At 43.5% G+C, this 22,452-nt stretch overlaps 1 protein-coding gene across 3 annotated transcripts in view; it reads right to left on the bottom strand.

Annotated features, from left to right (window-relative positions):
• The window catches only part of LOC119650149, a 310,050-nt gene that overhangs the window by 136,078 nt on the left and 151,520 nt on the right, over positions 1–22,452 (bottom strand). The gene's annotated exons all lie outside the window — the stretch shown is intronic.

Below are 22,452 nucleotides of genomic sequence, written 5' to 3'. Positions count from 1 at the left end.
CTGAAGAGGATTATCATTGATACGGCCACTTGGAACCAGCCGCAAGAAGAGTCGAAACGACTGGTTCGACGATGAATGTAAGCTAGGAACGGAACGGAAAAATGCTGCATGCCAAGCGATGTTGCACTCTCAAGGAACGCCAGCACGTGCAGAGACTTATCACAAATTCCGTCGACTTTACAGATGGAAGAAGGAAGCCTGGAAAAACGAAAAGGTTTGTGACAAGTCACTATGATGCTCATCCTGCCGAGACAAAGAGGGAAATCTGATTTCCGACAGAATGGACATATTGGAGCAATGGGTTGAGTATTGTGATGAACTGGTCAACAAACAAAATATCGCTGAGTTGGGGGTCCCGCAACTGAAGACGACGGACACATGCAAAACAGTCCGTGCAATTCACCGGTTCAAAAACCATAAGTCGCCAGGAGCCCATGGAATTACAGCCGAATTGGGTAAATATAAGGCGACCAATTACACCAACTGGCTCATCAACTTGTGCTCAAGGTGTGGGACAGTGAATCAATGCCTGACGACCGGCAACAAGCCAATATCTGTCCCATACATAAAAAGGGAGACATCACGCAGTGCAGCATTATGGAGATATCACGTTGTCGGCCTAAGACAAAGGGATGCCCTATCATGCATCTTCTTTAACCTGGGCCTGTAGACAGTGATTCGCACTGCAGTTGTCAACGCTAGAGGTACGATCCTCTTCAAGTCCACTCAACTACTGGCCTACACTGACGATATTGACGTTATTGGGAAGAACAACCCAAGGTCTCGGGCTGCACATTAAAGAGAGCAAGGCGAAGTACATGGTGGCAACATCAGCGCCAAAGAGTAAAGAACTAACAACATCAAATCACAGTGGACAAACGAGAAGAATAAAGATAGGAGACTACAACTTTGAGACCGTTATCTAGAGTTGAAAATCGCAACCGATAACAGGTATGACGATGAAATGGTTGTTGGCTGCCAACAAAGCCTATTTCAACTTACAAAAACTGTTTCGTTCGAAACGTCTTACCATAGGGTCAAAACCTTACTTAACAAGACAATGATCTTACCAGTCCTCATGTGTTCCTCGGAGACTTGGGTTCTTAGCAAGAAAAATTGAGAACTCTTGGCCGCGTTCGTGTGAAGAATCCTCCAAAGAAAATTTGGCGCCCTTACATGAGGATGGACGATTTCGTAGCCTACATAACACTCGACAGGTTGCGGTGGACGGGTACACCTGATCCATATGGATGAGGATGATCCATCCTGCAAAATCTATAAGGGTAATATTTATGTTATAAAAAGAAGACGAGCGATGGCATAGGCTAGGATGCCAGATAGCTGTTAGGGATATAGAATTGGTGGACCTCGGCGAAAAACCGGGATGTCTGGAGTTCTTTACTAGAAAGGCCGAGACCGGATACCGGGTGTTGCGCTGGTGGTGATAATATCGTCGACACCATCTTAAACTAACGAAGTTAATTTGTGTAGTTTGCAGAAGAGCAAAAAAAAAAAAATGATGAATTTCAATTTTTTATAATGCAGGATATTTTCCCTAATTTACAATTAATTATACCTCACGTGGGGTTCCATTCTAGTCCTGTGTTGTTGTTTTAATATTAATTATTTATTAACAATGACATTGTTTATGTTGCACATTGTAATCATATTATTTCACATTCGTTAGTTTTACATGATGTCGACGATATTATTAAGTGCAAGTGCGACCAGGAAAGTGTGCATGCTTGAACCTCATAGTATCACTACTTTGCCGTCGCCGAAAAAGTCGATCCCGTGTAAAAAAAAGCCGACAACAAAATTAGAAAAGTAGTGTGGCCCCGGCAATGGAGAGCGCATTTCAGTTGGTAACGACGAAGAAATGCTATAAAAATGATCCAAACATACATATCTAAAAAAAGCTCCCTGGAGGATTCAATCCGAAGTCTGCAGTCGGTCATTGCCTCACTAGAGGCAACCATCATGGCCCAAGGTATCTCCAGTATGCTGTCCGTCAAACCCTTTGTCATATCGAAAGCGAAGCAAGGGAGCCGTAGACTGGATCTGTGGCTAGTCACCTTGGACGATTTCACCCCAGTAAAAGCGATAAACCCCACTTTAATCCGCTTCGAGTAGATTATTAATAAACAGATTCTGCAGTGCTAAAACTGCCAGTGAGTCGGTTATGAAGCACCGAACTGACACCTCCAATATCGTTGCGTAAAATGTGACAGCACACATAAGACAGGTGAATGTTCCAAGACGCCAGACGAAAGTCCGAAGTGCGTAAACTCTGGGGCAAGCGACCACCCCGAGAACTACCGCAAGTGCCCTAACTTTACCAAAGTTAAGGCGAAGAGAAACGCACAAAAAGAGCCCCTCCACCTGATTTTGACGCCTTCTTTCACTCGACCTTCCTTGTCTTTCACTGATGCATTTTGCAGTGGCAACCCAAGCCACACAACCCCACATGTACCTTCTCATCAAGAAATCCCGGATCTCCAAGCTTTCAATGAGCAATCCCGGCAGTTCATGATAATGTTCCACACGATGATAAACATTATGACATCAAATCATGGTTGTTGGGATTAGTAAGTTGAACATCAACTCTATAGTAAGTCGAGCTCGAAGGAAAGAACTCGAATTGTTCCTGACCAATCCTAATCCACAAATAGTGGTCCTGTGTGAAACCAGGTTGCACTATAGATACAAACCTACCTTTCCAAATTTCAACTTATTCCACAGAAGGACATCATCCTAGCCAAATCCCCTCATACTTTGGCGGAGGCACCGCAATATTGGTCTCCGACAAATTCCTTGCTACACAGCTCTTACTTTCCGCCAATGCCCTTAAATCCCTAGAGGTCATCGTCGTCTGAATTGAAACCAACTCTGGCTTCGTTTCCCTCTACTGTCCCGACCAATTTCTTGATCCGAATGGCTTATCCACTACCAAATCCTTTTGCGTAGACCAGCCCTGCCCAACTGGCACTCGTGTTCTTTGATTTTAGGAGGTGACTTAAACGCCAGATATACCTACTGGTTGAACTCCTACACAAATAATAATGGTCGCAAATTGAACCCCGGATTGACCACATACCCCGCTGTCCGTAAAATCTCCCATTTTAGCCCGGCAGGCCGTACATACAATGTAGTGAACAGCCACTCATGCCTTGGCCATTTCCTGATAAGCAGTGACATCAGCGTAGATCCCAATCTCATCACTGCCCGTACCTTGAAACAGTTCCTGGCATCAGTAATCACGATGCCATCATTCTCAGCATACAAATTCCCGATCGGACCCTCGACGCTAACAGTTGCAGACTTCAGGGACGCCAACTGGCGGCTTATAAACCAGTCCCTCAAAGCCAAGCTTTCCTCTGAATCAGACAGTTTTTAACAATGCCATTGATAGTGCAGTTCGTCAACATCTGAAGCAATTCAGATAGTATGTGACAAATTCGTAAGAATATGCTCACTCAACTCCTGTAACATAAGGGCTCAGCTAAAGCTTGCGTGTCCTACTGCATAGGAGCAACAGAAACTGTCTCGCGGGTGTCCCGCAGGTCTCCGTTCTGGGCCCACTACTGTAGAGCATTATGAATAGTCATGTAATTAATCTTCCAAATCCGAAGGAGCCCACGGTGGTTCGGTACGGCCATGATGTAAGATTGGTTGTGATCGTAAAACATCTCGAAAATGATGAGTTATACTCCCGCGAAGCAACCGGCGCTGATAAGGTCTGGTTAGAGAACTAGACTGCCATTTGCGTAGAAAAAAAAGAAAGCGCCGGAAACGAACTTATCCCAGATGAGGCAGCATTCGTCATGTTGGAAATGATGCCGAGTAACATCTTGGCAAATGAGGTAGCAAGTCAGTCTCTCCCTTGTCACAGACGAAGGACTTCGAAAGGGGGAGATCTGTAAATAGATGGCAGGAGCAATGGGGACACTCGGGAAAAGGCCAGTGGACACGCAAACGAGATCCTACCATCAAGGAGGGGCTGGGAAAGCTGCATGGGGGAATTAGTTATAATCTCACCCAGTTTCTCACGGGGAATGGAGTACATTGCCAGTACTCCATAGGTTTAAATTAGCCAGTTAACCCAATTGTACAAACTGCGACAGAGCCTCCGAAGACCCACGTGTTTTTCCATTGTCCGAGCTTCATAGACAAAAGGAGAAAACCAGAGGAAACTTTAGATGAAGCACTAATACAGAAAAATGTGGTGAAAATGAAGGTACCGCAGGAGCATTGAGACGCGAACAAATCCATGATTGCATCAATTTGGAATAAATTGCGAAAAACGAAAGAGGTGAAGAAGTTTTTGAGAATAGCCCCATAAAATCCATGCATTTTGTCTAAAGTTCGCGGTGAACCGTTTGACCGAACTTTAAGAAGAAATTGATAGTCACCCCAACCCCAGGATGAGATCTGAAGTACAGACCAATTAGACTGAGCGCTTTCTCCATTATCGACAAAATGCTTGTTTGGAAGTTTACGATGATTTCCAATGTTCACAGATTGCGGTTTATTAATTGACCTAAGAATTAAACCTGGTCCAATCTATTGTGGAGGATTCATTTGACCGGCATCGTTGCCAAATATTCTTCTTTAACGACTGAGCGTACCCATCAACGGCGAAACCTAGCTAGGTACACTTGCAACTCGTTGGTACTCAAACATGGCAAACACGGAAAAGGAGATAGCAGATCGGCAGAGATACCAATGTGCCATTAAATAGCGTCTGTCCTTTTAGTAATGAGTAGAGAATATTGTCTGCATTAGTGTTATATAAGATGTTCTAGATGTAAAGTAATATAGGCATCCCTCTCTACATCCTACGTGAAATAACCATTTTAACCCACAAAATATTGTCCCGCGGTGTCATGTCACTGTCAATTAGCAATGTGCACTTTAGCATAGTACTGAACGTTGACAGCATTGACTGTCGTATTTCTCTATAAAGAAGGAAAAATATTTAATGTTTAGGTGGAGAGAGGCAAAGTCTCTGAGCATTCAGACCCTAGGTTCGGCCCTGTGTTCGTTTATGTACCGCAGGATTTAGTGTACATATGACAGGATAAACTTTGCAGTAGCTGCTAAAGCATTCGAGATTTCATTTTTCTCTACACCAAAATGGCCGGATGCCGAGAGTAGTTCAATCGGTTTCTACATTCCTTAACGATTTTTCAACTGATCAAAGGACTGCTCAACACCTTCAATGCAGCATGGCTATCGCTCCAGATGGCGATGCACCGACCCTTCAATCGCTCGTCAATCACCCAAGCATCGCATGCACTTCAGTCTGAAAGACCGCTCCATATTACATCAAGGAAAAAGCTCACTTCTCATTCTTATTCCAGGATCCTGTTGTGTTTTTAAGCCGGCATAGAAGACAGCAGGATATCCTGCCATGCATTCATAATGTTTACTCTAGTGTTTAATATAACGTTATATTTTCTATCAAAAAGATATATGATCCGAGAATCAAAAGACATTGTGAAACTGGACTCAGTTCTCCCAATAATTCTTCCAATGCTCTGTGCCTCCCCCGCTCCCCTTCCGTTTCACACCGTTCGAATATTTCGACCAATACCTAACACAACCACGTCATCCGCAATAGTTTCAACGTATATTGGCAGATTTTGCAGTTCGAATAACAGTGATCAACATACTCCACAGAAGTGGCGATAACACAACCCCTCGGTAGCCATTCATCGCTTCCGCTGTTAGGTAGCGATCAACACCCCCATAGTATAGATACACTTAATTAAAGTGTTATCAACACCATGCTCTCTGGCGGAAACACAGAGCTTCTGGAAAGGCACACAGTCAAACCCCCCTTCAATGTCCACGAACATCCCTATCGCGTACGAGTCTTTCAGAATTGCGCCCTCTATTTTTGAAACCAAATAGTGGAAGACAGACTCACAGGACTTTTTACGCTGGTTTTGTTGGTTTTCATTTAATGTACTTCCAAGATAATCTGTACAGACCCAACTCCAGAGTTCAAGGAATTTCTATCCGATTTATATGATAACACAATTCAACTTGGCCGACTCATCCTTTTTAAGGACAGGAATCTCCCATCCTCCTTCCAATTCCTCACAGTATGCTCTAAAGGAATTTCGCATCGAACGTTTTGTGAGCCTCTTATATTCATACTGTGATTTCCGGAAGCTTAACCAGTCTTAATTCTTATCGCTTTTACGAGTACAAGCACGAATCAGAAGTCGGTTGATTTCCTAAGTTTTACAGTTCTCGGTTCCACCATGGAACTGTTTTATTGCGTTACCATCGGAAAATAGGACAGGCTTCTTCAAAGCACTCTCAATGTGTGCGATTCAGAGTTGCCAATTGATCTTCAATGAGCAAAAGTGTCCTTAGTGACCCAGGGTGCTCGGCTTTGTTGCCAAGGATTTCATTGAACTTTTTCCAATCCATTTGCTTCAGATTCCGTCTAAATTAATGGTGATCTGAGAGTGAGTCTTTATCTAGCACTCGCCAATCTCTTATTGACTCTAACAACTTTGTAGAGCAGATTGTTAGGTCAATTACTTCACTTCTTCTTGGTCACACGAACGTAGGGGCATACCCTACATTTACGGTCATCACACCAGTTGAAGCAACAAAATCAAACAACTTCTCTCCTCTAAGATTGCATTTGCTACTGCCTCAACAAATATTTTGAGCGTTCGCATCAGAACCTATTAAGAGTTCAAGACCACTTAATCATAGAGTTCTTGCGTCGGCGAAGGACATAGAGAAACATAGGATATTACTTACCCAGGAGCAACTATGACACGTTTCCTCTTGACTAGTTCCTGGGAGCAGAATTTTCTCAGCATGATTGCCTCTAACAATTTCAACATCAGAATGCAGACTCCATTTCTCGATGATCTCTCATCGAAAATCCTAGTCGCCTTTACTAATCCAATACCACTGGTTTTGTGAAGATGAACCCATGGGTCTTGTACCAGAAACATAGGGTTGGGGAAAAAGAAATGTCGCATTTTGTCAATAGATGGCGACACTTAAACATATCTTGTGTTCTACTTATCGCATTGGGTCATACTATACGGCGAATTGAATACGACAATCTGTGCTACAAGTGTCTCTTTGAAGATGTTATGATCGTATGTTTCAGTCGCAAGTTATAGCGCGTCAAAGATGGAGTACACCAAGCAAGAAATTCGACATATTTTACGTTTTTACTGACTGAGAGCTAAAAATGCAACGAAGGCGGCCGAAAAAATTTGTAAAGTTTATGGGTCTGATACTGTAACGATTCGCACAGCACAGCGTTGGTTCGAACGATTTCGTTCTGGTGTTGTGGATGTCGAAAGTACACCCCGTACTGGTAGGCCAATCGTCGTAGAAACCGATAAAATCATCCAAGTAGACCGGCATGTGAGCATTCACTCGATTGGCCAGGAACTGGGTATGGACCATAAAACCATTTGGAACCATTTGCAGAAGATTGGATTCCAAAAAAAGCTGAATGTTTGGGTACCACACGAGTTGACGCAATAAAATCGATTGGACTGAATCAACGGAACGAATTCGACCCATTTTTAAAGCGGATAATGACTGGTGATGAAAAGTGGATCACGTACGACAACCTCAAGCGAAAAAGATTGTGGTCGAAGCGCGGCGAGCCGGCCCAAACCATCGCCAAGCCCGGAAGGCCAGGAAGGTTTTGCTGTGTGTTTGGTGGGATTGGAACGAAATCATTCACTAAGGCGAGACTCTCAATTCAGTCCTCTACTGTGAGCAACTCGACCGTTTGAAGCAGGCCATTGACCAGAAGCGGCCAGGACTGGTTAATAGGAATGGTGTTTTGTTCCACCAGGATAGCGCTCGGCCTCACACATCTTTGATGGCCCACCAGAAGCTACCGGAGCTTGGATGGGATGTCCTATCGCATCCACCGTATGGTCCGGACCTGGCACCAAGTGATTACCATCTCTTCCTGTCCATGCAAAACGCTCTTGGTGCTACTAAGTTGGCCTCAAAAGAGGCATGTGAAAACTGGCTGGCTGCGTTTTTTGCAAATAAGGGGGGAGCGGTTGGGGGGGAGGGGGGGGGGATTATAAGGGGGGATAATGAAGTTGCCTTATAAATGGCAACAAGCTTGCGAACAAAACGGCGCATATTTGACTTAAATCGGGTAATAAAGCGTCAAAATTCGATCACAAATATGACATTATTTTTTCCCCAACCCAATATATAAAGGAGATCCTGAAGCTTCGCCAGGTTTACTGCCAAGAGATAGGAAGAGCTTTTGGCATGCTGCAGGGTAATTTGATTAACCTTTATATTTGTGGATATAAGTATAGTCTAATGTGAAAACCAACGCTAACTGGAGGAGAGTCTGCTGCATCTAATGTGAATCTCACCGGGGTAACCGATTTGTCCTCACCTTCCGCTGAAAGTTCCGCTTTCTTGCGTGCGATTTCTCTGGATATTGCCACACATGATGGTTGTAGCCGCACCCATGTCTTTATTCCCAAGAAATTTGGCCTTCTTTCGTAGTACCTTCAGTCACTTACTGTCGTTGTCGGTCACTTACTACACTACTACTTACACAGAGGGGTGGGGTATAAACCAGAGTTTTGATAAGCCACTAGGAAGAAACTGTAATGCAAATAGAAGCGATGTTAGGGGAGAATTTTGAAAAAGGCCGATAAAACTTTACAGCGATTTAAAGTACTGTGAAATAAATCAAGCGAAATTAAGGAGTTTTACCACCTAACACAAGACGAAGACGGCGTTTACAGATAGGATTTCCATTTCTTTGGGTTGGATGAGCCTATTGACTGTTGTGAATGCAACGGGGCACTGAGAACTTTGAGCAAAAGGTTGATAGAAAAGAAGAGGAGGTTGAAAAATACCTTAAGTCAGATGCTGGGATTGGCAAATAATTGGGTCGCAGTTAACGCCAGAATAAGCTAATCGAGCTAAAGCAAACCTACTACACTGCAAAGAACTAGAGCCCCTTGTAGTAATATATCATGGTGACCATGGTGGGATAAACTCCGCTGTAACCTGACGCGGCTAGAAGTAAGTGATAAGCCTATAATAGGGAAATAATCACAAATTCACAAGCAAGTATGTACAATCATAACCATGGTTGGAACGTGAGACACGATCGGAAGTCTCGATCATTGCCTCACCTGCATTTACTCTTGAAAGGCATTAATGAAGAATCACCCCAATGCTTCCTATTCATCTCCTTATGGGAACAGTAGAATTCATAAGTTTTAATTCCCGATATCCACATTGCAGAATAAAAGCGGCTTCTCCGCTGAAATCAAATTCTTTTACATTCTAATCCACACAAAACTAAAACCCCATAAGCTTCCACCTGTTAATCTCAAAAACCTCTCCTCACCCCAACTACTAACGTCTGCTTAGGTATTTGATTCGATAGAATCACCAAAGGTTTCAATACGAAATATCCTTTAAATTTCGATTAATCAATTAATTAGTCAGACACCAATCAGAAGACGCGAAGGTAATTGCCTATAAATTTCTATGGTTGGTTTAATTTGAAATTATGAAAATAACGTAGCGTGAAAACTCATTTCACTTGCCAAACGTGAAAATTTCCGATAATTTATATTTATCTTGAGCTACGCGTAAAATAAATATTTGCATCAAATCATCAAAAAGCACCAGCATGGCTTTGGTCATAAATTAAATATCAACAAAGGCTCGTAGTGGACAAGTGCTACGAAAATATCTGCTCTCGTGTATTCATAGATCCATGAAAGATAAATCTGTAAATGTTTCTTAGAATAATAGCATTATATTACGCAAATGCCCCTACTATGTAGGCTGTATATAATGGGTACTTGTGCTTCTATACGTCTCGGTTGCATTCGTTGCCACTGCCCACTCTGGTGCGGGAAAGCATGCACCCCGTTGCAATGTTATGTAATGGATATATGCCGCCCACGACCAAGTTGGGTGCTGTCTCACCCCATTTCCTATCAACTATCGATCGATGTTGGCACAATTAAACCTCAGTTGATGTCACCTGGTGTATTGTGCGCCCAGTGTAACTGCTCTCGTTTCATGTTACTACAGCGACACCCCTCAAGCCTGAGTGACTGCTTCATGGGAGTAATTACAAATGGAATTGGAGTCGGGATCGGAATCTACTAGTTGCCAACTACTCTGCAAGCTTCAATTTAAATAACAAACTGTCTGCGAGAATGAAAAATAATTATAGATTTACTCATCGTGCGCGCCTGCAATCCAATATAGTGTGGCGTCCCACCCTCTGGCTGTTGGCCCCAGCTTTCTACTTTGATGGAGTTCAGCTGTCTGTTGATTTTTCTAGAATAAATATCTGGATTGAAGGCAGACGACCTATGAATGAGTCAATGGATAATTGAATCCGTGGATGAGTGGTTGGTTTGTGCTTGGCGTAAGAGTGAAGATTATTTCACCTTTATCTGTCGGCACCCTTAAGGTGATATTGAGGGTACATTTGTTAAGCTATGCTCGACTGTTCGCAAGTTTTGCATTATTATGAAAAGTTTTCCATGTTTTATTCAAGAAATCATTGGCGCGGGGAACTCAATAAGTTCAGATATCAATAGGTTTTGTCTGATTGTGAAGGGTTTATTTCCTGTGTGGCTGAAGAGGGTTATTGAATAATTCAAGAACTAGCCCATTTGGATATGTCTGAAGTTATAAATAAACTAAAGACTTCGTTATTCATATAATAAACTGTGTGTCTCCATTGCGATATTGCTATTTTTCGAAAATGCAATCCACCCCGCACAAACTTTCAAAGGGGTCCAATTCCTAGTTATCAGATTCTCTACTGAAATTTTATTTATTGTGGACACTACTCGCTAAAAAGATAAACTTGGTCTGCCATCAAAAGGGATTGCTAATCATGGGACGAGAAATACTATTTCAAACGTAGAATTTACTAAACCTCCCTTACAATATCTAGCCTGGAGGCAGAATCAATTCAATTTCAAGGAGATTTTTGAAAGTTTTAAAACATTTGAAAATCGATTTAAGTAGACCATCTGTATTGCGCTAAAAAGCTTATCAGAAGTAGCTGTTGGTATTGGAAATTATCATCCAAAAAGATCCTCAATTGCAGAAATCACTCATAAAACCCCAAATGTGACAAGATTGTCGGGAGAGTTATCCGATATAGGCCTCCGCGTTTTCCAATCGGTGGCTGTGTAATTATTTCAGATGAAGCAAGAATTTGCTCGTCCTCCGCTTCCACAAGCACTGCCGACATTTGCAGCAATTCCACTTGTCATCGCTACGAGTCGAGGAAGGCGATCAGATCCGAGCCTGCAAGCGACTCATGTGAAGTTGCTCTCACCACGAAGTCTCACCGAAGGTTATCTGGTACCATGGGTGATCTCTGATGAGAATTCCTGGAGGCTGTGCTCTCGGTCCGGTTATTTGCGGTTGGTCCCTTCGTGGGAGTTTCATGGTGGTTGTGGTTACGCCTATATCGTGGGCAGAGCTCTTTGGAGCTCAAGCGTGGAATTACGCTGTACAACTCAGGTACTACACCTCTTAGTTACGACAGTGGTTTTAGATAGGCCTTGCATCCACTGGTATGAATGCTGAGCCTACACGCAGTATAAACCAGTACGGTTGTGGCAGTCATGGCAGGGATTTGATTGTGGTCTCCAAATCAATCCACGTCCAAAGAGGACCGTGGGATTATGCCTACATGGCAAGCACTCATGTTAAACCCCCAGGACCTTCATGTCATCGCCAATGAAGTTTAGGAAGCTAAAATGAATGAAATCGGGGAAGCAACAGGAGCGGATGACATCGCATCTGAGCTCTGGAAAGCGAAGGGGTGGAATCCACCAACGTGGCTAAATGAGGTCTTTCATTTGGTTATTTAGAAGGGTAGAACTGGCAAACAAGCACCAACATTCGAATATGGAGAAAGAAAGGTAGTACAGCAGAATTTTCAAAGTACCGTTCGACCCGGGCAGCGAAATCCTACGGCCACAGCAACATCCTAGACGAAGTACCTCGGGAAATCTGGGCATTCCCCACGGACTATGCCACACGCAAGCTGAACTTCACGAGAAACTTTTCTGTGGACTTTCCAACCAGGGGAAGGAAGATCGGCGGCGTGTTGCTAGGTTATAACTCAGTATTCTTTACCGACGGATCAAAGATGGCCTGTGGAGTTGGCGCGGGGTTTTCTCGAATACACACAGTGTATCCAAGCCGCATGGTCTCCCAGGTTTTGCCAGTGTATTCCAGACGGAAGTACTGGCGATATTGAAAGTCTATCGATGGCTGTAACATAGCCATTCTGACCGACAGCCAAGCGGCCATCGAGGCCTTGTACTCAGGGACGACATCTTTCAGGCTGGTAGGACAGTGCAGAGACGCGCTGAAGCATCTGAGCGGCACGCTCAAGGTCATCCTTCTCTGAGCTCCCGGGCATAGGAACATATAGGGGAATGAGCGGGCTGACGAAATGGTCAGGTAAGGCTCTGCTCTTGGCAGCCCTTCGGTGAGTACAGTCGGTGTTCCGCTGGCGGCTGTCGGGGGCCAAGTCTACTCGCGCTACCTAGAAGCGGCGGGCTTGAGATGGCGAAGGCTTACAAGCTGTGCCAAGTCAAGGAGAATTTGGCCTGCTTATAACATAGCCCGATCATGAGAGCTCCTGTGCCAGACGCGTGCAAATGCATTCAAGATTACGGCCGTCTGCACGGGGCACTGGTCCATAGGGGATCATGCCGCCAGGCTCGGCATACCCTACAATTTGCATTGCCGAAGCTGCGGAAAAGGAAGGGAAACCCTCATGAAACTTTCTCTGCGATTATCGGGTACTCATCGAGAAATACCGTGAGAAGCATAGCACTGTTTGTATTCTATTACTGGATCTAGAGAAAACGTTCGACCGTGAGGCACACAAACTCATCTGGTATGCTCTGAAACAACACCTAATGCCAGTAGCTCGAAGAATGGTAGGTATATTAAAACCGCTTTTTGTCTCCGTCAGTGTTCTTCAAGAAAACGCCCTCTCACCACTCTTGTTTGTTCTTGTTATGGACACTGTCACACGGAACATCGATCCATCCGGTGCCCTTTACACTGCTTTATGCAGATGATGTTTTTCTAGCGTTTCATAGCAAGTCAAGGAAGTAATAAAATAAATGAAAACTGAAAGTAGCAGAACCTGTGGACATCGCATCTGAGCTCTGGAAAGAAAAAAGTTGAAACCCAACACTGCGGCTCAGTGGGTTCTTCAATCGGGTTATTTAGCAAGGTACACACCACGTGACTGGCATGCATGTGTTCCAATATGGACGATCAATATTTTTCAACGCATTCTTGACAACCGCATTGGCGAAATCCTTCAAATAACCGTGAATCAAGTAGGGTTTGCCAAAAACTGCGGAACTACTGATGCAATACACGCTGCACGGTTACTTATGAAGAAACACTGGGAGAAGAATTGTTCTCTTTACGTTGTATTTCTGGATCTGGAGAAGGCGTTTGACCGTGTGCCAACTCATCTAGTATGTTTTACGGCAACACTAGTACACTACAACCACGATCCGTAATGTAAAGTGCGAATTGTGCTGCTACGTGTCTCAGTCGGTGTTCAATAAGGAAGTGCTCTGTCACCACTCCTGTTTGTTCTTATTATGGACACTGTCACACGGGACATCTACATCTAGCGCTCTATACACAGTTTTATGCAAATGATTTTCTAACGTCTGATAACAAAATTGATCTTTAGAAGATTGTTTAAAAATGGAATGATAATTTCTGTAGTACGGCCTAAAACTGAATCTGAATAAAACGGAATTTCTTCTGTCAACCAGGCACCATCATTTTCAGTGGCAGTGGCCTGCCCAGAACCGAGCGATTTAAATATGTCGGGTCAATACTATCAGTCAATGGAGAACTGCGTTATCATTAGCCGTGGTTAATATGTGCTCATGCTGGGCAAATCGCGAAAGACGCGTCTTTGATGGTATGGACATGTAATTTGCGCTGATGAGAACTCACTTATTCATCACAATATTCGGCAGATCTCTGCAAATAGTACCACAGTTGAGAGCAAATATAAATATCTGTACTTTTGGGAGAAAATCTAGGTACAAAGAAGCTAACAACTTAAAGCTCAAATTCGACAAGCCCAGTGAACGGAACAAAATCGATGAAATGTTTAGAAATTAAATTTTTAAGCAATATCAGTCGGCCCGTTTCATACCATTTTCTGTATTTTGCTCACTTGACAGGCAGCAGCAGCCAGCATAAACGTTTTATCAATAGGAGGTGAACAAAAAGATTCTCGTTAGGATCTCAAGATGCCGCAAATGCTATGGATTTTATTTTGTATTTCAGATGATCTTTTGCTCAACTTCTGGAGAAGTCAAGAAGACGCTTGTCTGCTCGATTTTGGTTCTCCCACCGGGTTAGAAAAAGGAAGTTGAAGCAGTACTCTCCCGTGACCACCTGCCTAGTTAGTATCCTGATTGCATCAACCTGAAAGAGCATCTGGAGAGCGTGCGGTTTGTTTTTGGCATCCCCATGACGAAAAAACTTCGTATAAACTGGGATAAATGCCTAATTGGAAGAGAAAAAATTATGTTCTTAGAATTTACGGTCAATACACTTGGTTTAAGGCTGCCCCTGTAGAAAGTTGAGGCTACCTTACTCTAGAGCAGAAACCATGCAGAACCAAAAACGTTATCTTGGAGTAGTCAACTACTTCAGAGCGCACATTCTGCATGCTGTTCAACCTCAAGCACTAATGAACGATAAACTTAAAGATACAAAAAAGCATGACAAGCGAAATATCGATTGGTTTCCAGAACTCGTACAAGCCTTTGAATCTTCGAGGCAGGCATTGCACGACTCCCGTCGTTTCTTATACTCAGACGCCAAGATCATCCTTCAATTGACGCCTCTCAAGTTATTCGATAGAAAAATTTATTCTTTAGGATTCTTTCCGTGAAAGAAAACGTATGATCGAGAATTGCTGGAGATTTTCAAGATGCTTAAACATTTGGAACACATCATCTGTACAAACCATAACCGCCAGTCAAAGCTTTTCTTCAACGCCCAGAGAAAGCATTTCCACGATAAGTCTAGCAACTCCGCTTTGGCCAGTTCAGCACCATTATTGTACACATCCCAGGCGAGGAAAACATTATTTCAGATGCACTCTTGCGTATCTGTGGAATCAAATCCCAAACATGTCGGACGAAAGAGAATCGGAATCGGAAATTCAAGTATTGCGTGTTTTCTGTGATGACCATATTCACCTAGATATTACAGTGATGCCATTGGTGAAGGAGTACCGGTAGTGCTGTAGATAGATTTAGTAGATGACCACGGACAATCCCGTCCAAAAACACTCAAGCAAACACGGTTGCAGCAACGCTCTTCTCTGTGTGGCTAGCACTATTCCGTACACCTCTCACAATCACAGCGGATCAAAGCTGTGAGCTTAAGTCAGAACTGCTTATTTCTTTGGCAAATCTGATTGACTCCGAATGAATTCGCACAACGACATACCACCCAGAATTAAATGGCATGATCGGGAGCTGGCGCATTCTGAAAACGGCGCTTATGCACCACTATCAGACACTATGGGTCGAATTCCTGCCAATTATTCTTCAAAGTCTCAGAACAAAGGACAAGGAGGGCATCAAAGCTTGGCCTTCCAAATTGCTGTTCTATAAGGTTACCAGGAGAATTCTTTTTCACTCTTGCCAACATCCTCTCACACCGGTCCACATAGTATTATATAATCCAAAGATTAAACGACCATCGCGACATCGACGGCAGACCTACTAGCGTCTCAATAAAGCTGCTAGTTACAGGCTACGGACTGCAAACTACTCTATGCACCAACCACGGGCGAACATAAAGCGGAATTCTTTTCCAGCTACTCGCTCAAGACTTTCCACTGGTTGAGGACTGTCATTCTGCACAACCTAATTCAACATGTGAGTTACTACAGGTGAAGCGACATCCAGAAGGGGAATCACTACACTCTTGCCCAGCGGGACTAATTCTGTAGCGACATGGTAATGACATGACAGCACCAACATGGCAACGCCTTTCATCAGCTGATATACTCAACAAAGTAACCTCACTATATGGATCGGCAAGGATATAAATTCGACGCCATTCGACTTTTTTATACACTCTTTCCTCGACCTTCTCGGTGTTTGTTGAATAAATGAGTAGAATCTTAAAAACATACTTTTTCATGTTTCTACATTGGTGACCCCGACGACTAGAGTTAAAATAAAAAGTGCAGTGATCTTAAATTTCTATACGTTTAATCGACACCAAGCGCGAGTTTCAAAATGGCCACCGAATCCAAATCGCCAGAGACGCCGAAAACATCCCTTCAGAGTGATTTCCGGCCGCCGATAGCTAATCGACCAGCAGGCGTATTCGTGGAAGCGGCACGCATACAAAAATTTCCGTCATTTTATTGACCCGACCCGGCATTTTGGTTTGAGTAGGTAGAGGCTGCGTTCCAGACTAATCACATCACGTCGGACGAAACAAGATTTAAGTACGTGATACAATTTGCCGAGCCGAAAATCCTTCCGCATGTGATCTCGATAGCACGCAATCCTCCGGCAACAAATAAGTACGAAGCCGTGAAGGAGAGGATATTGGCAGCATTTGCAGAGTCCGCCGAATCCAAGCTGCGACGACTTTTCCAAGGGAAGAATTTGGAAGGAAAGAGACCATCGCATTACCTGCAGGACTTGCGAAACACTGGCGGAGAGCAGATAACTGACGCCATGCTAAGATCGTTGCTACTTGAGCAATTGCCCGAAAATATTCGAGTGGTGTTAGCGATTTCTAACGAAGCAGACGTCGATAAATTGGCGAAAATGGCGGATTTAATGTTCGAGATGCAACAACTGCCTTGCATTTCCACCGTTCAGAAGGCATCCACGGAAAATGATGTCTTGGAGCAAATATTGAGCCGAATTGATCGACTGGAAATCACGACACGCAACCGGTCCCGATCCAAACAACGGAACACCAGAAGGCAAAGATCAGGTTCACGGAATCGAGGGTTTTGCTTCTTTCATCAACGGTTTGGGAAACAAGCGCGTAATTGCCGACCGCCATGTAAGTGGCAAAATAATTCCGCGACTTCGGAAAACTAAATTCGTCGTCCCGAATTTCGGCGGTCGAGAACGACCCCTCTCACAGTAAACCCAGCCGATTATTAGTACTCGATCGGAAAAGCGGCATGCATTTACTGGTGGATACCGGTGCTGATATTTCAGTTTTGCCTAAAGACAAAAATCAGCACACGTCAATGCAATTTCAGTTTTATGCCGCCAACAATACGCCGATCAAAACATATGGACATCGCATCATAACGCTCGACCTCGGCTTACGACGACCGTTTACCTGGAGGTTCGTTTTAGCGGATGTTCGACAACCAATAATCGGTGTCGATTTGCTGCACCATTATGGCTTATTAGTGGACCTACGCAGGAGGAAGATAATCGACGAAAAGACCAACTTATCCTGCATCGCAAAGCTCACCGGCACCATAACTTGTGGTATGACAACACTGAAGTCTAGCAAAAGTTATCATGACATTCTGAGAGATTTTGTCGACATCACAATTCCATCTGACGGAGCGAAAGTGATGGCTCATGATATCTACCACCATATCCTGACTAAAGGACCGCCTGTTTTTGACCGACCCAGACGATTAACGCCCGAAAAACTGCGCGAAGCAAAGGCCGAATTTGACTACATGCTACAACAGGGAGTTTGCCAACCATCGAGTAGCCCATGGGCGAACCCGTTACACTTGGTACGGAAGAAAAACGGACAATGGAGACCATGTGGAGATTATCGGCGTTTGAACGCTATCACCGTCCCAGATAAGTACCCCATCGCTCACATTAGTGACTTTGTGCACAAACTGAGTGGATGCAAGGTATTTTCCACGATTGATCTGACAAGAGCATACCACCAGATTCCTGTAGCACCCGAGGACATTCCCACAACAGCTGTCATTACTCCTTTTGGGCTTTTTGAGTTCCGAGTAATGACGTTCGGTCTACGTAATGCCGCACAAACTTTCCAGCGGTACATTGATCATGCACTCCGCGGATTGGACTTTTGCTATGCATACATCGATGACATTCTTATCGCTTCTAAATCGAACGAGGAGCATCGGAAGCACTTATTGACGATATTTAATCGACTCCGTGAATACGGATTATCCATCAATGTCGATAATGCAGCTTCGGAACATCTTCTGCCGAATATTTAGGATATTTGGTGAGCGAAAATGGCATCAAGCCCCTTCCAGGACGAGTGGAAACCATTTTGAATTTCGGAAAACCGTCAACAATTGCCGATTTGCGACGATTTCCAGGAGCTGTTAATTTCTATAGAAAATTCAAGCACCTCTTCACGAGTATCTCATTGGTGCAAGGAAACGGGATAAACACAAAATCGAATGGAATCCACGAGCAGATGTCTCATTTGAAAAGTGCAAACAGCAAATTGCCAACGCTGCGTTACCACGACATCCCATTGAGAATGCACCATTGGCCATCAAATCAGACGCATCGGACACAGCTATGGGAGCAGTTCTCGAACAGTGGAACAACTATGTTTGGGAACCGCTCGGTTTCTTTTCGAAGAAGTTCTCCGATACACAACGTAGGTACAGCACTTACGATCGAGAACTCCAAGCAATCTACAGTGCAGTCAAGTTTTTCGCTACATGGTCGAAGGTCGTCCGTTATTAATCAAAACCGATCATAAGCCGATAACGTTTGCCTTCCAACAGAAAGCCGATAAAGCTAGTCCACGGCAATTAAGGTAACTGGACTATATCGGCCAATTCTCGACCAATATCATATACGTCACTGGCGAGGAAAACGTTACAGCAGACGCCTTGTCCCGAATTAGTGCTGTTACATTGCCGGTTGCCATAACCACCGAAGAATTAGCTACAGCGCAACAAAACGATGAGGAACTCCAACATCTACTGCGTTCTGAAACGACCTTGGATTTGAAAAAGTAGCGAGTTGACGACAAGGATACAATGTTGTACTGCGACGTGTCAACTTCCCAAATACGGCCGTATATCCCAATACTTCTCAGGAGGAGAATATTTGAAATTACTCACCGACTATCTCATCCAAGCGGACGCGTCACGAAGAAGCTGATTTGCCGAAAATATGTCTGGCCTAGTATGTCCAAAGACATTCTCGAGTGGGCACGAACATGTCTAGCGTGTCAATGAAGTAAGATTGGACGACATGCAAAACCATCGCATGGCCAAATCGATATGCCGGACACGAGATTCAGTCACGTACATATCGATATTGTCGGACCGCTAACGCAATCACAAGGTCACTTGTATGTATTGACTATGATCGATAGATTTACGAGATGTCCTGAAGCGGTTCCGATACGATCAATTACGGCAGATGTTATCGCAGACGCATTCTACACCAACTACGAAGGACCATATAAGGTGTTAGAAAGACTTTCCGACAACGTTTTTAAAATGGAAATTCAGGGCAAAGCAACAAATATCAGCGTCGAGCGACTAAAACCTGCCTATTTCGAAGTAACATCTGATCCAACGGAAGCAGCCCAACGACCAATAAGTTTGGCTCCCAAAACGTATGTAGGACCAAGAGCAAAACCAGCGAGTGAGAGGCGAGTAATATTCGATACGTAGTTTTCCAGCCGTTAACCGTCAAAACTACTCAGGAGGGAGCAGTGTAGCGACATGGTAATGACATGACAGCACCAACATGGCAACGCCTTTCATCAGCTGATATACTCAACAAAGTAACGTCACTATATGGATCGGCAAGGATATAAATTCGACGCCATCCGACTCTTTTATACACTCTTTCTCTCGACCTTCTCGGTGTTTGTTGAATAAATGGGTAGAACCTTAAAAACATACTTTTTCATGTTTCTACAATTCTCCGTGTTCTAACGCCACCTACCAGCAGGCTAACGGAAACAAAAGCTAATACCGCATACCACTTTCTAACTTGTGTTGCGAAAACGGTATACAGGATTTACTTCAAGAGATCTTTCTTTTTTGTTTACCAACCAACCAAGTATTCAGACGCTCTTCCTACTTAGGGTGAAATTACGAAAAATAAACACTGGTTTTAGCAATTTTGTGTTTTTTGTGTCGATCATATATGAACCTAAAGTGGTCACATACACGAGGCTCATGGTGATTTTCGAGCATAAGAGAAATTTACCTCGTTTTACTTTAGGGACCTTCGAATTTGGTGGTAACTCTCACTGGAAAGACAAAAGGGAGCGTTGCAGCGAGTTACGAAATGGAAGAAAACAACTGTTATAACAGTTTAGTCAAATTCTCCGCTCCTTGAAGGTCTTACCAATTGGCACTACTCAGAAACTCTCAAAATATAATGAACTGATTAGATAGTTTCAGTTGGCAACAGAGGAGGGCCAGCCTCTTAAAAAACAAGGAAGCAATACATATAATTGCTGTAAATATTGGATTTCTATTAAAATTCGCTCTGTGAGTTGGGGTTTAAGAATATTCTCAAAGTCGTCCCTGCTGGTCGTAAAAGGCGACTAAAAGGGATAGAAATTTGTGGGCCACTAAATTTCGAAACTTTACTGCTACCGAAAAAAAAGAACGGTATCACATCCGGTGAAATTCTTAGCTTCTGGTGGATGAAATGCCTAGCATAACAGGTGGATACGGACTGTTCCTCCAAACAAAGGCACTCAAATGGAGTAAAGCCGCCAGACTTGACAGTCTCCTCGCAGAGTTATTTATGGCTGCATCTACACTTTCTGTAGATCTGCTCTTTCCACTGGTACGGAAATCTGGGATTAACAGACCTTTCCCAGAGAGTGGAAAAAGAGGATGATCGTTAAGATTCCAAAGAAGCGCACCCGTTTTGCCCATGATAATTGAAGGGGTATCTACATGTTCCCTGCCGTCGCAAAGATGATAGCTAAATTAATCTTGGAACGCTTCAAAGAACATCTGGAAAGCTTGATCGACAGAGAGCAGGCTGGTTTTCCGCACCAGATCCAGCGAACTGAATATTGGCCTACGCATTTTTAGCGTTAGATCCGCTTTCGCTGCCTTGACTAAATTCTGAAAATGCAGTTATATTAACACCAAGATCAAGTTGAAACTATCATGTGCTAGTGACCGCCACTGTCAGTTGAAAGCTTCAAGCCACCTGTGTACGTGATATCCCATTGGAGTTTGCTAGCCGAACGTCTGTCACGCATACACAATGTGATCGGAAGACGGAGGTGACAGCCATTAAGGAGGGCCGACAATTGCATCGCTTGCTACGCCATGAAGTGGAACCCACGCAAGGTGGCCCAGAGTGGGTTGCTCCAAAACCACTTGCTGCAGGGGAGAAATATGGGCATCTCGAGAAGTCATGGAGAGCTGAATCCCATTTCTGCGAACCGGGGTAAATTGCAACCATGTCTACACATTATAAAATAAAGCGAGTAGGATGCAGCTTTAGAAACGATAACACTACTTAGGTACCCCTTAACGAACTCCTCACATATATAGAGGAAACTATCAATCGTTCACCGTCGTTTTGGTAAATCGATCGTTAAAGTAAGGCTTACAAGAACTTTGTAGAGAACTCAACCAGCCATAATAAAATTAATTGGACATTTTCCTATTCATTGAGCCAATCATTTTCAGAGGACCTTAAGTCTTTCAAGATAAAAAACCCTTTCCCAAACCCTTCGAAGGATTTTATATAATGATTATTGAGCACTAGTATTTTATAATGTCTTACCCAGTGACCATAGGGCACAAACTAAATAATGACTCTGCTGTGAATATACCACAAATATCCTGCACGTTCCTTGGGTTATGTCAAAAAACACAAAGAATTGCCTCCTCCTATAAATACAATGAAATGCTTAAAGAGCAATAAGTATAATTGCCCGTACTACCCCAAAATCCAGGCGGAATCCACCGTATCATGGCCATTTGAACAATTTCACAAATGGAAGGACAAAAGAAAAATAAGAGAAATCTTCATCCTATTGTGTATCGCATTATACTTAATATGTACATAAGTTACCTTCTATGCCCTAGCGTCCTTGATGCTTATGTAGATGGCTGCTGGGAAACGTAAAAAACCCCATACGTACGTCCACATGCGTATCATAAGAAAAATGAAGGAAAGCAGCAACTTCGAGATACTATTAAGGATTCTGAAACGATGTCAACGAATTCTATAAATATCCACTCTAATTCGCTGGCCTTTGTTGTATTTAGCTCTTGGGTAATTGTTGCGGCAGTAGCAGGACCTGCCCTCCTTTTCCTACACTCCTTCGCCCATCTTAGCTTATATTATTATGTACATACATGCATGAGTAGTTTTTTGCTTACTACATTTTCATTTTTTGCGA

Source organism: Hermetia illucens, chromosome 2 (assembly GCF_905115235.1).
Source record: "Hermetia illucens chromosome 2, iHerIll2.2.curated.20191125, whole genome shotgun sequence".
NCBI classification, from domain to species: domain Eukaryota; kingdom Metazoa; phylum Arthropoda; class Insecta; order Diptera; family Stratiomyidae; genus Hermetia; species Hermetia illucens.
This window is presented reverse-complemented; position numbering and strand designations above follow the sequence as displayed.